General features: G+C 45.7%; 1 protein-coding gene across 3 annotated transcripts in view; it reads right to left on the reverse strand.

Moving 5' to 3' along the window:
• LOC135366755 (muscleblind-like protein 2a) overlaps positions 1-14,279 on the reverse strand; it is a 304,286-nt gene that overhangs the window by 257,613 nt on the left and 32,394 nt on the right. For 2 of the 3 annotated variants that reach the window (XM_064599626.1, XM_064599625.1), the window contains exon 2: positions 2,240-2,295. The exons of the other annotated variant lie outside the window; for it this stretch is intronic. The gene's annotated coding sequence lies outside the window, so the exon portion shown is untranslated. The remainder of the gene's footprint in view (positions 1-2,239; positions 2,296-14,279) is intronic. 3 annotated transcript variants of the gene reach the window in all.

Below are 14,279 nucleotides of genomic sequence, written 5' to 3' on the forward strand. Positions count from 1 at the left end.
ATGTGCGGAGCACATGCTTTACTTTAAAAAAAAAACCTGTATGATCTGTATAGCGCTGAGTCGATAAATGTGGTACCGCAGAATGTCTGTCTCCCCCAGTGTGACCCCTAATCAAGTGGTAAGTTTTAATACATTTCGTACTGTTGTTCTAGTACTGCAAAGGGACTACTACGCTCATCCTATATACTATGTTCGATCTTGCTGAGTTAAATTATACCCCTGTCGCACGGCAAATTGAGTGTCGTTCCAGCGAATGATATTCGCATTGAATGACATTCGTTGCGTGTCACACGCGAAAATGAAATCCAATGCGCGTCCGCATTCATGCATCCGCGTGAAATCCAATGGCGATACACGCGAATCAGTGTGAAATAATCTCATGTTTTGCTAATTTCGAGCAAAAGAAATAAAACATAACTAATGTACCTGTATAATGCCTCATATGTTCGGCCCCTAGTGTCTTAATTATCGACAGTGACATCATTCGCGAATGCCATTCTGTTTCTTCGTGTAGCTCGATGTAAGACAAACGAATCCAAACGACATTCGGCGCGACTGTCATTCGCTGGGAATGCCATTCGGTTTGCCAGGGGTGTGTGTGACAGGGGTATTAATTCCGCCAGTGAGAGCGCCACCCTTTCCATGCGAAACGCGATTTTAACGCGACGGATCTCACGTGCAAGTTGTGCACTCTAAAAACAGAGCTTCACCGCATAGCACGCTCCTAGCCATCCATCATCCCGTATGACAACGTTCCACCCCTTATTTGGTAGAAACGGGGGCGTACGCCATTTTTGTGGCAATTATGAACTGTATAATGTGACAAACATCGTGTACGCCCTCGCGCTTTCAGTAAATCAGGCAGGATGATGGTTGGCTAGGAGCGTGCTATGTGGTGAAGTTCATTTTTAAGAGCCCCAGAGCGTTAGTCGTGCCCTTGCCCACGTCTGTGAGACGGACAACGGCTAGCTATTTCACCTATATACCTATACCACCACCATTTCTAGGAGTACCTTTTTGTATTATTGATCGATTAGATGGGCCCATCTTCCTTACGTACTTTCATATCGTACTGTCAACTGTAGAATGGGACTGTCGTAAGCTTGCCCACACCACGCTTCAAAAATAAAGCGCCACCTGTGGAACGCAAGGGCTCATGGGAACGGCATGGCATGAGCATGGCATACGGTATATTGTCCAAGAAAAAAAGTAGTTTAATTTGTTGCCACAATCTTGAATTCTGAAGCGCGTGTACGACTCTCATGATTTATTCACGAATAATTAAGCGGGTGTATTTCATGGTGAAAAGTGTCGTAAGCTTTAAGCCTAACCCACCCAAGTTAGACCTAACGTAACCTAAGCCTAACCTAAGCCTACACATCGATGTTTTCCCCCACGATACAGTCGTTGCTGGGGGATGTCTCGCTGCCTGTGGTCTCCCGTACACATATAGGTGTGGTAGAGAGGAGCTTTCTCTCTGGTATCGCACTTTCAAATGCCACGAAGACTGGGTATACGTATGCGTGCAACGCGGCTTGTATACAGCCTCCGGTTCAAGAGCACAGCAAAGTATTTCACAGAAGTCCCCACGTTATACGCAGGAAAATACGGTATTTCGCCTTATTTGTATCGTCTTCATTTTTCTTTCTTTCTTTATTTTTTCCGCGTAAAGGGAAGCTGCGAAGGACTCAACGAAAACGAAAAGAAAAACAAAACGTCCAAGTATCAATATTTGATGAGAGCACAAAGCATAGAATGATTGCTCGACAAATTGAACTCGTATATGAACTGTCATCTCTGTAAAAGGAATTTTCAACTCGCAAGCTCGCGCTCTTATAACAGATCTTCATCACACAACACACGATAAAAGGCCATCCATTGCGCAGAATGACGTCGTTGTCACTCCAGACAGATTTGGCAGATTTGCCATACCTCTGGAAAGTGTGTTGTTTGCGTTTTTTTGCCTTTTTGTGGCGGACAACGTTACTGCATACGTATCACAAAAAGGCGTACGCCACCCGTTTTCAACGATGCATCGTTATTGACATTGAATGATGCATCGCTATTGACATCCTCCTCTGCTCTATTGAAAATGGGAGGCGTACGCCTTTTTTTGTGACACTTATGCAGGAATGTTAATTGTCACAAAAAGGCGTACGCCCCGCGCTATATCCAAGAACAAGTTTCTGTTACAAGAGCGCGGGTTTACTTCGAAAGAAAACACGTCCCAATGGCTTACCAAGAAGCACCTGCTCCGCACGCGTCAAACGCAGGCGACCACTCCAAATCACGGACCTGAAAAGACAGGAAAATAAAACAAAAAAATCAACCATTTGAGAACCGCGTGTGTCTCCGCTTTGAAATCTTAAAGAAGCAGATCCCCCCCGTTCATCAAGTCGGCAAGATTCGTTTTCGACGTGGCGCCTGCTCTCTTATTTACAAGCGTCGCCGTGTACGGTTCCTAGAAGAAACGATCGAATGCACGCGACGGTCTCGAGCTTTCGATCAACCTTAGGTAGACAAACGGCGCCCTCGTAATTTCCGGCTCAGCGCTGGGAGACTTCCGCCATCAACGCGTTGTTGCTCCAGGGCGGGCTCCAGGCACACGGGCGACATCTGACTATATGTACGAATAAAGGGTCACGACAGAGCGGCCCAAGCGCGTGACCCCGTGAACGAAATTTTCGGCGGCGTCATCGCTCACCCCGCGGGGAAACGTCGCTGTGCTCGACTGCGAGTCTGAAATAAGCGGACGACATTTCTGATCCGGAAAATATTGGCACGGGAGGGTCGAGCTTTATACGAGCGCCCTGGTTCAGCCAGTACATGCAATTGATAATCATTTTGTTTGTTGTTTGTAATTAAAACTAATAATTAGCGATTCCACCAGCGGCATGGCTGAGTGGGTTAAGGCGTCTCGCCCGTTGGTGTCGTGCTGACTGGGAGGTGGTGGGGTCGAATCCTACCACCGGCTTTGCTGTCTGAGGTTTTCCCTGGGTTTTCCGAAGATTTTCTAGACGAATGTCGGCACAGTTCCCACTGAAGTCGGCCCAGGACGCGTAGTAAACCCCCTGTCCCCCCACTCCTTCCTGCTGTCCTCTTCTGTACGCCGCTCATAGCCATAGTTGCTTCGCGGCGCTAACACGAAAGTAAAAAAAAATAGTGACTCCGTAGTTTTTCCTTTCTTTTCTTTTCTTTTTTTCATTTCCATCGTGCAGACCTTTGATGGCGATGGCTGACGGACATTTGGCTAAATGCTGCTGCAGTGGTGCTTTTGTGTTTGCACGAAGAGTGCCTCATACGTAATTCCTCTACCTCACTCACAATGTCACGAAATGAACTAACGTGCATGTCCGTCCGTGGCATTATAGGGTCACGTGACCACAACGTGATCGCCTGACTGTGATGTTTGCATGCAGTATATGCTGAAATTGTGTAACCACCACAGTAATAAAAAAAGTAATAATAATAATAAACGTAAGCGGTTTCACAAAACATTCGAAGGCTTTCAATAAAAATTTAATAAAATAGCATTTAATGCCTTTGGCACACAACCCAAAGATGCGACCCTTTTTATTTCTCTCCTATTTTGTCAGCAACTGTAGTACTGTGCAGAAGTACCGTTACGATATTTTTGTTTTTAGTCCTTATTCGCATTAAGCTGGAAGTCTTGTTTAGCACTATTAAAACTTGGTGGAAACACTTTCTACGTGACAAAATTTGCTGAAAAAAAAAGAAAAGAAAACACTAGGAACCAACCCTTCCATGTCCAATTTTACTCGCTAAGAACAGTAGAATGACGAAATGGACAACCCATACCAAAAACAACTCGACATAACCTTGTACCAATGCCGCAAAACACTCGAGCTTCCCAGTGCGGAAGGTACACCACTGAACATGTTCAGATACTACGCATTCTCAAAAAAAAAAAAAAAAAAAAAAAAACATCCCGCTTCGCTTCTGAGCTGTCCGTCAGACATCAGTGGGAGAGACCGGTCCGACATTGCTGTGACAGGTCGGGGAACCGCCTTCCATTCTTGCGTCACGAATACACACAGAACGCGCGCGCGTCCACCTGAAGACGTCCGCGCGTCCGGACCCACCCGTATACGCTTCTTCCCACAACCGGCTCAGCCCTTTTTGACGTCCAGCTGTCCGGGTAGCTTCGCCGTACTTTCCCACACTAAAATGGTCTCTTTTCTGACGAGTCGTATTCAACATTTTGAAGGGTTTCGTGTTACGGCTCGCACCATTCGTATTTATATAGAAAATACAATTTTTGTGAGGTGAAAAAATGGACGAGAGAAAGGATTTGAAGGAATTCCCCGGAGAGGACCGGACGACGGCCTCGTGCTAGGACAGCTCTGAGGTACACCATGAGCTACACCGACAGACCGCCCGTTCACAAAAAAAAAAAAACTTTCATTTTTCTGGATAACTTGAACCGCTTCTCCGGAGCAGTTCCGGAATGGTTTATTCCTTGCGAATCCGTTCGGAGATACTGTAAACGTATTCGCGATGTATTAATTTTCGCGAATAGCGCATTCAGTCATTTGCGAAGTTATTCGCGATTCCAGGGCTGTTTTCTTTCGCGGGATAAAAGTAAAGCTGTGTTCGCGGGTACAACTTTTCGTGATTTCTTAGCAGTCGCGAAAATCGCGAAAATTAATACATCTCGAATAAAAATGCGTTTACAGTATGCTTTACGTTTTAATAGGAAAGAAAAAGATGTAGTATACCTACGCATGTAGTTATATAGTCTGGGAAAATATACAACGACAAAAAAAAAGCAAACAAAAAACAAAACTAAAATTAAAGCCAACTAGAAGAGCTGTCCTCGCGATATCCAGGATGTAGAAAGCAAGTCTACAGAGAAATGAAGGGGTCACAGTGAGGACCTCTCAAGACTGGAAGAGGAAACGCAAATTGACAGAGAGCACACCCTGAGCAAATCGTATACAGGAGAGAGTTCGTTCTTCATAGAACGGGAGGAACCGAAGAGAGCTCATCGCGCCAGTGAATAAACCGTACACAGAACGTTGTCACTATATGCTGTAAAACAAGTGAGGCAGTTAGACAACTTTGCGGCTCGTTCAGCCTACCATCCCGTTTTATGGGCATACACTGAAGCGACGCAGAAGCCATTATAGCAGCGAGAAGCAGACTCTCCACCACTACAATCAGTGTATAAGGAGGCTGTCTTATAAGCAGCGCACACGCTTATAGACGGACGTGCAGACTCTACAAAGTAGATCCGCATTAATTATTAGTTTATGACGCAGAAGCGCAGCACGAAGGCGTGCTGCCCCTGCAGGTCATAAATCTCGCAGGCGCCGAGGCGTTTCTAATTAAACATCTTTACCTTCATTCATATTTGCCGAGGTCAGACGCAAAACGCGGCCTCTTTGCGGCCACCTACCAAGTGAGTGGCCAACGGAGTAGCGCAGGTGCGAACGCCGACAAGTGGCGCTTCGTGCCGTCCAAGAAGAGGCGGAACAGAAGGTTCGTTGCCTGGTTTTATTACTGAAAGTACTACATACACCCGAATAACGCGGATCGGCAGCAAACGAATGAGAAAGTGACGTCATGAATATGCAGTGCTCTTTGCACCCACTGCTCGGCACACTTGTCAGCTCCGCACGGCGCTCGATTAAGACTTTCGCGTCAGAGTGCCACGAAGCGCACCGCCAGGTCGACATGGTGAGCGCGATACTTATTTCTTCCGGAGACATGTAACCTCAGGTTCAGCAGGGTTGCTGAAATCGTTACACGCCGTTGACCGAATTGCATCCGAGGCAGGGGCTGCGGGGTTAAGGCTGGGCACCCAATAATTTCACGCCCGCTTCAGTAATTACACAACCACAGTAGTTTCATACACACCTTCGGCCTAAAAAGAAACATATCAAAGTAAAAAATAAAAAAATAAAGCAGTGGCTGCATCTTTGGGCTTTGTGCCACAACCCAAGCAGCACATCTTGGCCCAACATTGGGCCGGCATTGCCAATATTGGGCTGTCAATGCTATAGGACTGTCACGTGGCCATATCACACAACCACGTCACGTGGGCACTGGGCGTCACGTGGTGGTTGGTCCTATCAGTAATGAACGGAGTTACACGCTGCTTGGTGGATGTAGCATCCTCACGTCTCATCACCATTTCATATCATATCACCACCGCACCATTTCATATCTCATACTAACTAGTGCACACCGGTTATTTTCTTGACTCCGTGTTAGCGCCGCGAAGCAACTGCGGCTATTAGGGGCCTACAGACGTGGACAGGTTGAGACAGGACAGCAGGAAGGCGTGGGGGACAGGGGGGGATTAGTATGCGTCCTGGGCCGACTTCAAGGGTAACTGTGCCGACATTCGTCTAGAAAGTCTTCGAAAAACCCAGGGAAAACCTCAGACAGCGCAGCCGGTGGTAGGATTCGAACCTAGCACCTCCCAGTCTTCAGCACGACCTTGGCTATCACCAACGAGCAGGACGCGTACACCGGTTCGCACGCCCAAAAAGGACACGTGTCCTGTTAAGGTAGCTAGCCACAAATTAAGCGACACTGCATGTATTTATTGTTGTTATTGCACATGCGGTACAACATGCGCTACAATAAACAGAATAATCGCAAGCAACAGAATACCGGCACCAATGTTAGTAGCAGCGTCCCAAAAGTTTACAAAGGGACACCTTCGCGTTCCTCGCCTGTGTACAAAGCCTCACAAGGTTCACCGAGCTGGTCTTGCTGAGAAGAAGAACGACCTCTATTACAGAAGCAGATTGGGTAATTCCCGCAGAACGTAAATGAGTGCGGAAAGCCTAATTGTTTGCTGCATCAGCGTCATTAGTAGCACCGGTTGTGGTTCCATCGTCAAATGACCCTATAAAACGCCGCAGGTCTCGCCCCCTGCCGTGCTTATAATTAACATGTCAGACTCATACAGACCGGCCTTCTTTATCTGTCACTAATCATGTGCGCCGCACTCATAAATGCAAGATGCGACACCTCCGTTTGAGGAACCCAGAGAAAATGTCCGACAGCATCAGCAAATGCACGCAAGGGTATATACTAGAACTACAGAGATGCATCCTATCGCAGATCAGCTTTGTGCAACATCTGCTGATCTGAGAAGTTTCCAAATGTGTACAGAGTGGTCATAGTATAGTGGAAGGGTTGCTATCACGGTATTAGCGAGCTGCACGCATGAACGCCAGAGCGGCCAAGGCATTATATTGGAATAATCCTGCCAAAGGCGAACCGCATAACATCCCTGTTATGCGGTTCGCCTTTGGCAGGATTCAAAAGAATACACAGGGGATATTAGTATAGGCTATCCTCCTGGCTCGATTTGTAAGCACGACTGGCGTCAACAAGGCACTGCGCACCTAGATTACTTTTGTGATTCGGTTAGTTTTCACCAAATTTCGCAAATGGGGATGCTGGGAACGCCGAAACATAGTCAACAAATGAAGAAGAAAGCGCAGCGTGCCTTATGGCCGTCATTTTCTTCATAAAGTTGGAAGAGCCGACTCATCGAATTGTTCAGTTTGTGCAACAGTGGAGGATAGTGAGCATATTATAATGCACTGCACTAGGTATGCATCTCAAAGAGCTACACTGAAAGCTACACTTGACCGGCTAGACAGCAGGGTCTTCGATATAGTGAAGGTGTTGGGACTTTGGGCACCGAACACGAGGGATGCTGCCTTGGCGGCACTTGTGAAATTTGTCCAGAGCTGTGGGATGGATACAACCCTCTAGCATCCTGTGTGCATGATCTTGGGATAATTGTGAATAGTGTTTAATTGTGGACTTCTAGTGAACATGTGGATAGTGGACTTCTGAACAGTGAATAGCGAACTTGAGAGTAGAGGACCTGGGAAGTAGTTTTGGGGGTGGGGTGGGGTGATAATTTTTGTTAGGAGTAGCAGAACAAGTCGGGAGACGAGTTCAATTTCTCCTTGTTTTTTTTTTTCTTACAAACAAACAAACAAACAAAGCGCAGCGCGTGCCGACTACAGCCTGTGCCAGTGGCTTCACTGTGGAGCTCGTGCGTCGCGCAGTGATGCACCTGCGAAGGCGGAGCATTATAAAGTAGTCGGAGATTTTTGTTTCCACATCTTCCAGCTCTGCGTTTTCCAGAATGGCATGCATGCATGTTGTATCGTGGCTACTTTTACCAAATAGAGGGAAATACTTTAGAGCATTGCAGCGCCCTATCATGACGCATTCACTATACTTATTTTGTCATCCCACATCTTCTATTATTCCACACCTTTGAATTCGAAATTTCACTAAGAATGTCTATCTCCCCAGTATAACATTTTCAACTATTATTTTTAAAAAAATATTCACCAGGAACACATTCCACGCTCGTTTCTCGCTTTTCATTTCCCACTGAGCAGTTTAAACCAGAAATCGGCATACTCTACATAACATTTACGCAATATAATATTCAGAGATGGTTTCAGTTCATCTCATCACTAGAGGGCGCATAAAACGAATCGCAGAAGTGGAATAGACTTCTCCAAAGAAGATCCTCCTTCCTTGTGATGAAGATTCATCCTTTCTATATATGACCAGCTTTAAAGAGATGAAGCCACATCCTAGAGGTAACGGCGTCGTGAACGTTCATAATATACTTCTTTCGGTTCACCGGCAGACCTTGCTTCAACATGACTGAGCATTTAAGGCTTATTACGACAATCCCATCCTGATCCGTAGCTTTCCGACAAGAATGCGACAATTCGCATGTGGGGGGACATTGTATGGCATGAAAGACGTGGTGAGGTGATCCGCCAAGCTCTCGTTTTGACAGTGCATGGGATTAGACTGTTGATGTTAAAACGTAGGCGGAAATTCGTCTCGTCGGAAGCTCGTGCAAAGAGCTCTGCTGAGCTTCTTGGAGGCTGTTGAACCTCAAGGGCGGGTATCATAAGATGTGCCTAATAAGCAAACAAATTTAAAGTTTCTTTCGCTTCCCCTCCCTCCCCCTGCCCGTTCCCCCGAGCAACTTGTCGGTCGGGAGCACACAGCCATTTTTCATATACGTATTTAGCATGTAAGGAGAGTTTATATACATATATATATATATATATAGGTCAAGGGAAATACAAAAAATAAAAATAAAACGGCCACGAAATTTTACAGTTATGGAGGGAAAAAGACGCGTACAACAGATTTTAGGGAAGTTAGAAACACTAGTTTATTTAATAGGGAGGTATTAAAAGTTAAAGGAAAAAGGGTCGGCATTTCGACAGTGGCACTGTCTTCGTCGACGACCCTTTTTCACTTAGCTTTTAATACCTCCCTATTAAATAAGCTAGTGTTCCTAACTTCCCTAAAATCTGTTGTCCGCGTCTTTTTCCTTCCATAACTATATATATATATACATGCATATATAATGAGGGGAAAAAGCCATTAAAGAAACAAATAAATGACGCTAGACGTGTTTGAAATTCAAAATTACAGATTAAGATGGCTTCTATGGCTGCACGCAGAGAAACAGATACTATATATATATATATGTAAACACCTTTTGCTATTCCGTAGACTCGACTGAAAGGTGTAATAACAGTGTTGAAAAGGTGTTACAGCGAATACCCATCCGAAACAGTGTTTTACCCTGAAAATACCCTTAGAAAATACGCTTTGTGTGCAATACGCCATCTTGAAGTGCTGCTTTACGCAGAATACGAAAAACTCCCTTCTGTACGGCATGAGAACCTACGCAAAGAAGGCGTGTGCCATAAGGCAAGATATTTACACTTGAAAGGTTTAAAAAAATCAAATTACTGTGTAAGAAGAATCGCCTTGACTGCCTTTCACACACGACGCATCAAAACATCGACCAAAGCACTCAAACCGTGCGTTCCTGCTCAAAGAGATACCACACGCAACCATATTCGGTCAAAGCAATTTCTCCAGAAAGACTTCCACATTCCTTTCTTTTTCTCCATATACTGACTTGAAACAACAGACGTCACGAAATTGCCGTATCAAATCCCGAAGAGAAGCAGCAACAACGCCAGAGGCTTATCAAACGGCGCAGAAAGACAGACATTCATATTCTTTTGTTCCCTCTTTTGATTCTCCCTAATATGTATTCTTGCCCTGTTTCCTTATAACCGTTCCGAGGCAGGCATGTATGATAGTGGGGGAAGAAGTCAGATGAAGCCTGTGCCTTGCAAATCGAATTAGGACGCCCCGCTGGCGATGTGCGAGGAGCTTGCGCGACGCGCTGGCGCCCGAGTTCCTTCCCCTTCCTTCCCGTCTTTCCCCCTTTTTTTAACGTTGTCGTGTTTTGCCCCGCGAACGCTGCCGCCGCGACGTCTGGCTCCTGGGATGAAAATCTGGATTCCCTAATCGCTGCTATGCACCTCGCTGTGGCCGCTGTTGGTGACAGTTGTTTATGCATGTTTTTTGTGTTTTTTTTTTTACCAGATACTGCAGAAGTATAGTTCGTCGTGTTCAACTTAAGAAGGAAAATAAATCTAGCCCGTGAGCTCTCAAAATATTACTGCGCCGTAGATAGGTTGGTTGGACACAGAGAGGTCACGCTCGCTACTCGGCGAGATAATGTAACCCATCATACTCACTCTGCTTCCGTATTGGCTGTTAAGGACTGGTCACATGACACTACGCTGCGTGGTGGCGCTGCAGTATTTCTCCTGGCGCGCTATTGGCTCTGGGATGAAAATCTGGATTCCCTAATCGCTGCTATGCACCTCGCTGTGGCCGCTGTTGGTGACAGTTGTTTATGCATGTTTTGTGTGTTTTTTTTTTACCAGATACTGCAGAAGTATAGTTCGTCGTGTTCAACTTAAGAAGGAAAATAAATCTAGCCCGTGAGCTCTCAAAATATTACTGCGCCGCAGATAGGTTGGTTGGACACAGAGAGGTCACGCTCGCTACTCGGCGAGATAATGTAACCCATCATACTCACTCTGCTTCCGTATTGGCTGTGAAGGACTGGTCACATGACACTACGCTGCGTGGTGGCGCTGCAGTATTTCTCCTGGCGCGCTATTGCGCCTCCTTATCTCCGACCGCGTATGCAGTTGACGGACTAGATTTCTTTTCCTTCTTAAGTTGAATACGACTATAGTAATTTTCGCGAGTTTGAAGTCCCGCGAAATATTGTTGCACAACAAATACATGTAGTGACGATGAGCGGAAAAATTTGCCGCCTCACTTGTGACTACTACACCGGAGCACTGTGGTTAGTACGATATAGTATGAAATGATGCCCTCCCCATTTTCTTCTTCCATCCGTCATCATCACCATCATCATCACGAAATGACGAGGTGACGAGTGAATAATGATGCTACGTCAAAGTCCTTAGTACGACATGAAGCTCTCACGGTCAGGTAATGTGACTGCACAAAGGCATAACAATCTTAGTAAGAGCCCATAGACGGGTAGAAATCCAGCGAAACGGTATAGGGAAGTATGAAGGGAGTTGCCTCAAGACGAGAGACTCCGATATCTCGAACAGAGATTGTTCTTCTTCTGGGCACCGTCCTCATCACTGGCATGGTGTTTAAAGGGTTAGGTATGACGTGTTAAAAGTTCATGCGAATTGTGGGTCAAGAAGAACAGTCTCTGTACGAAATATCGGCGGCTGTCCTCCTGAGGCAACTCCCTCCATACAGTAAGAGTCAAGTTCTACTGGGGAGTGGAAATAAATCCAGTGTCCCTTAGATATTTTACGCGAAGATATCACGTCCAACGTGACCTTCTGACGCCATCTACTCAAACGTTGCCCACCTGCGCACTGCTGAAGAGGTCCAATTAGGCCGAAACAGCTGTACAGTGCTGCTGTGGCAACGTTTGGGACACTACACTATGGCTTTCAGGAGGTTTGTATCAGCAGCTCTTCAGTGTGCTTCACGGTCTATTGCTCGGTCAAAAATGGATACATATTGTGATATTAAAATGTTATTCGAAGTATTTTGCTTCGCATGGACGTAACAAATTTCACCTATTAGTATTTCAACCTTTAGTACGTTAGTTTTGTAGCGAACGAATGGCTCGGTATAGCGAGCGAGCAAATCGTGCAGTATTTCGACGGTATGCTGCGCAGTTTGAGCGTCAAATTTACGGAATTTTTTCTGCACTTCCGTAAATCCCTTAAAAATAATGTTATCGAACAAAGCCAATATCGTGAAAATCGGCCCAGTATTTAGCGAAAGACAATCCAATAAAGTTTGTCCCACAGAAAAACCATGGGGCCTTAGAGGTATAGTGTAAGAGTAGAGGTATATAATTTCCATGGGGCGAAGAGCGCTAAAACCACGACCTATGGAAGCCTATAGCCCTATGGAAGTCAAATACCAACAAGCACGAAAGGTATGTTTTAGTGAGGGGTAGGTATATAAATCCATCGTTTTCTTTCGTCAACATATTGCCAGCTAACACAAGAAAGAAAAATGAGAAAGGATGAGAAAGACAGCGACGCATCAAATTTACCCTGCTTTATACTCCCATATTAGCAACAGAAAGTAAGTGACCAAGTTAATACCGCAGACTTACTCAATCGTAAAGCTGAATAGAAGAACCCATCCTGTCAAAAATTGGTCAGCGATGCAGAGCCCACTTTTAGAAGAACGCTCAAAAATCGAAAGCGGGTACGGCAATGATGAAGAAAACCAGCGGTAGCATCGGTTCCCATTGTAACGGTATAAAAACACTCAATTGAGCCCAGGGAAAATATATCATTCAGAGTCGTAAACTGAAACGCCCCGCAGAGAAATAGAGGGGAAACGTTTTGGATCTTTTGCCCTTTCCACGCCCGCACGTTCGTAGTACCTGAGGCAGAGGGAATTGAGACATCACGGCGTAACCGTTTTCCGGTGTGCTTTGAAACGAAAACGCTCCTATAACATTTCAGCAAGACACTGTGCAGCGAACAAGATATTTATGTATACACACTCTTTTCCTGTGTTTCGTCGTAAATGCCGACGCAGATTATGAACTTCTGTGTCGTTGCACCAAGGAGCTTCCCTGCAGTGAAGGCCTTGTCACAGAGAGCTCTATAATCAACCTTAAGTGCTTCGAAGCACATTTACAATACAATAGGTATAGTAGATTTACAATACAATAGGTACAATAAGGTTGCATGAGTCTGTATATCCCTCACAAAACGATTGTTGAGGTTGTATGCACATCTTACTGAGCATCTATATATCTAGATATGGCCGACATGAAACTCGGGCCATTCATCATCATCAATTTATCTGTTGTTGTTGTTGTTGTCGGGCACTGATGTCGGCAGGGAAGAAGAGTGTGCGAAGTCGTCCCTTTTACGTCCAAAATAAATGAGCTTGCAAAGGATATAGTAAGCCGACCAGGCATGTCGTCGTAGCAACGCCCTCATGTCTTCACACTGACGTCACGCATGTCTCTCTGCGCGGGAATTTCAAACCACGTACGTGGATTCTGATGATTTATAATGCCAATAACAATCGCGGTGCTTGGAGACCGAATTATCCCTCTAAGCGAACTCGAGTAGTCGACTTCTCCTTTCTGCACAAGCGTTCGATCTCCCCATTTTCCTTTCATTCATCCAGTCTAATCAGAAGACCACTCAAGTGTAATGCCCTTCCTCCGTGCACTTTTCGCTATAGGGTTATTTACAGAGAGAGCTCCAGTTCCCTTCGTTTTCTAAAGTCCTCAGATTAAGGCAGCCAGTGTACTTAAAAGGGCGCCACTTTCTATATGCGATGCCGCTCAGGAACAAGAAACGATATAACGGGAGTCAAAACCAAGAATGCCGGAGCCCGGCGTCGCCAGTCTTCGATGAAGCGAAGCGGTTGTGTGTGACGCCGTCGTCGTCGTCGCGACGACGTTATGCGCCGCTTCTTTAGCTGCACTCGCAATAGCGTCGCGCCTTGGCTGGCGCTGCCGACGGGACGCAAACGTGCATTTTTTTTTTTTCCCTCGTCGCTCGGTTTTCTTTTAAAAGAGAGCCAGCACGGGACCAACGGGCAAAATACGAACGTGCTTTGTGAAGGGTTTATGAAGTGCAAGTGACCCATGTTTATGGTGGCTTGCGTGTACATAAAGAACTCTGTAATGCGTCGGCTCGTAAAAGCGACCTCGGTTCGTTGAAACTTTGTGCTCGTGCATTCAGTGCGGCGTTCTTTCATGTCATAAATTTCAATGCGCTCTTTCGTATTGTAAAATTCGTCAGAGTGCCAGGGAGCACCTGCAATATCTTTCTTTTCTTTTCTTTTTTTTTTCAGGCTGAAGGACGACAAAAATGGCAGGTCCAAGC

The sequence above is a fragment of the Ornithodoros turicata genome, chromosome 8 (assembly GCF_037126465.1).
Source record: "Ornithodoros turicata isolate Travis chromosome 8, ASM3712646v1, whole genome shotgun sequence".
NCBI lineage: Eukaryota > Metazoa > Arthropoda > Arachnida > Ixodida > Argasidae > Ornithodoros > Ornithodoros turicata.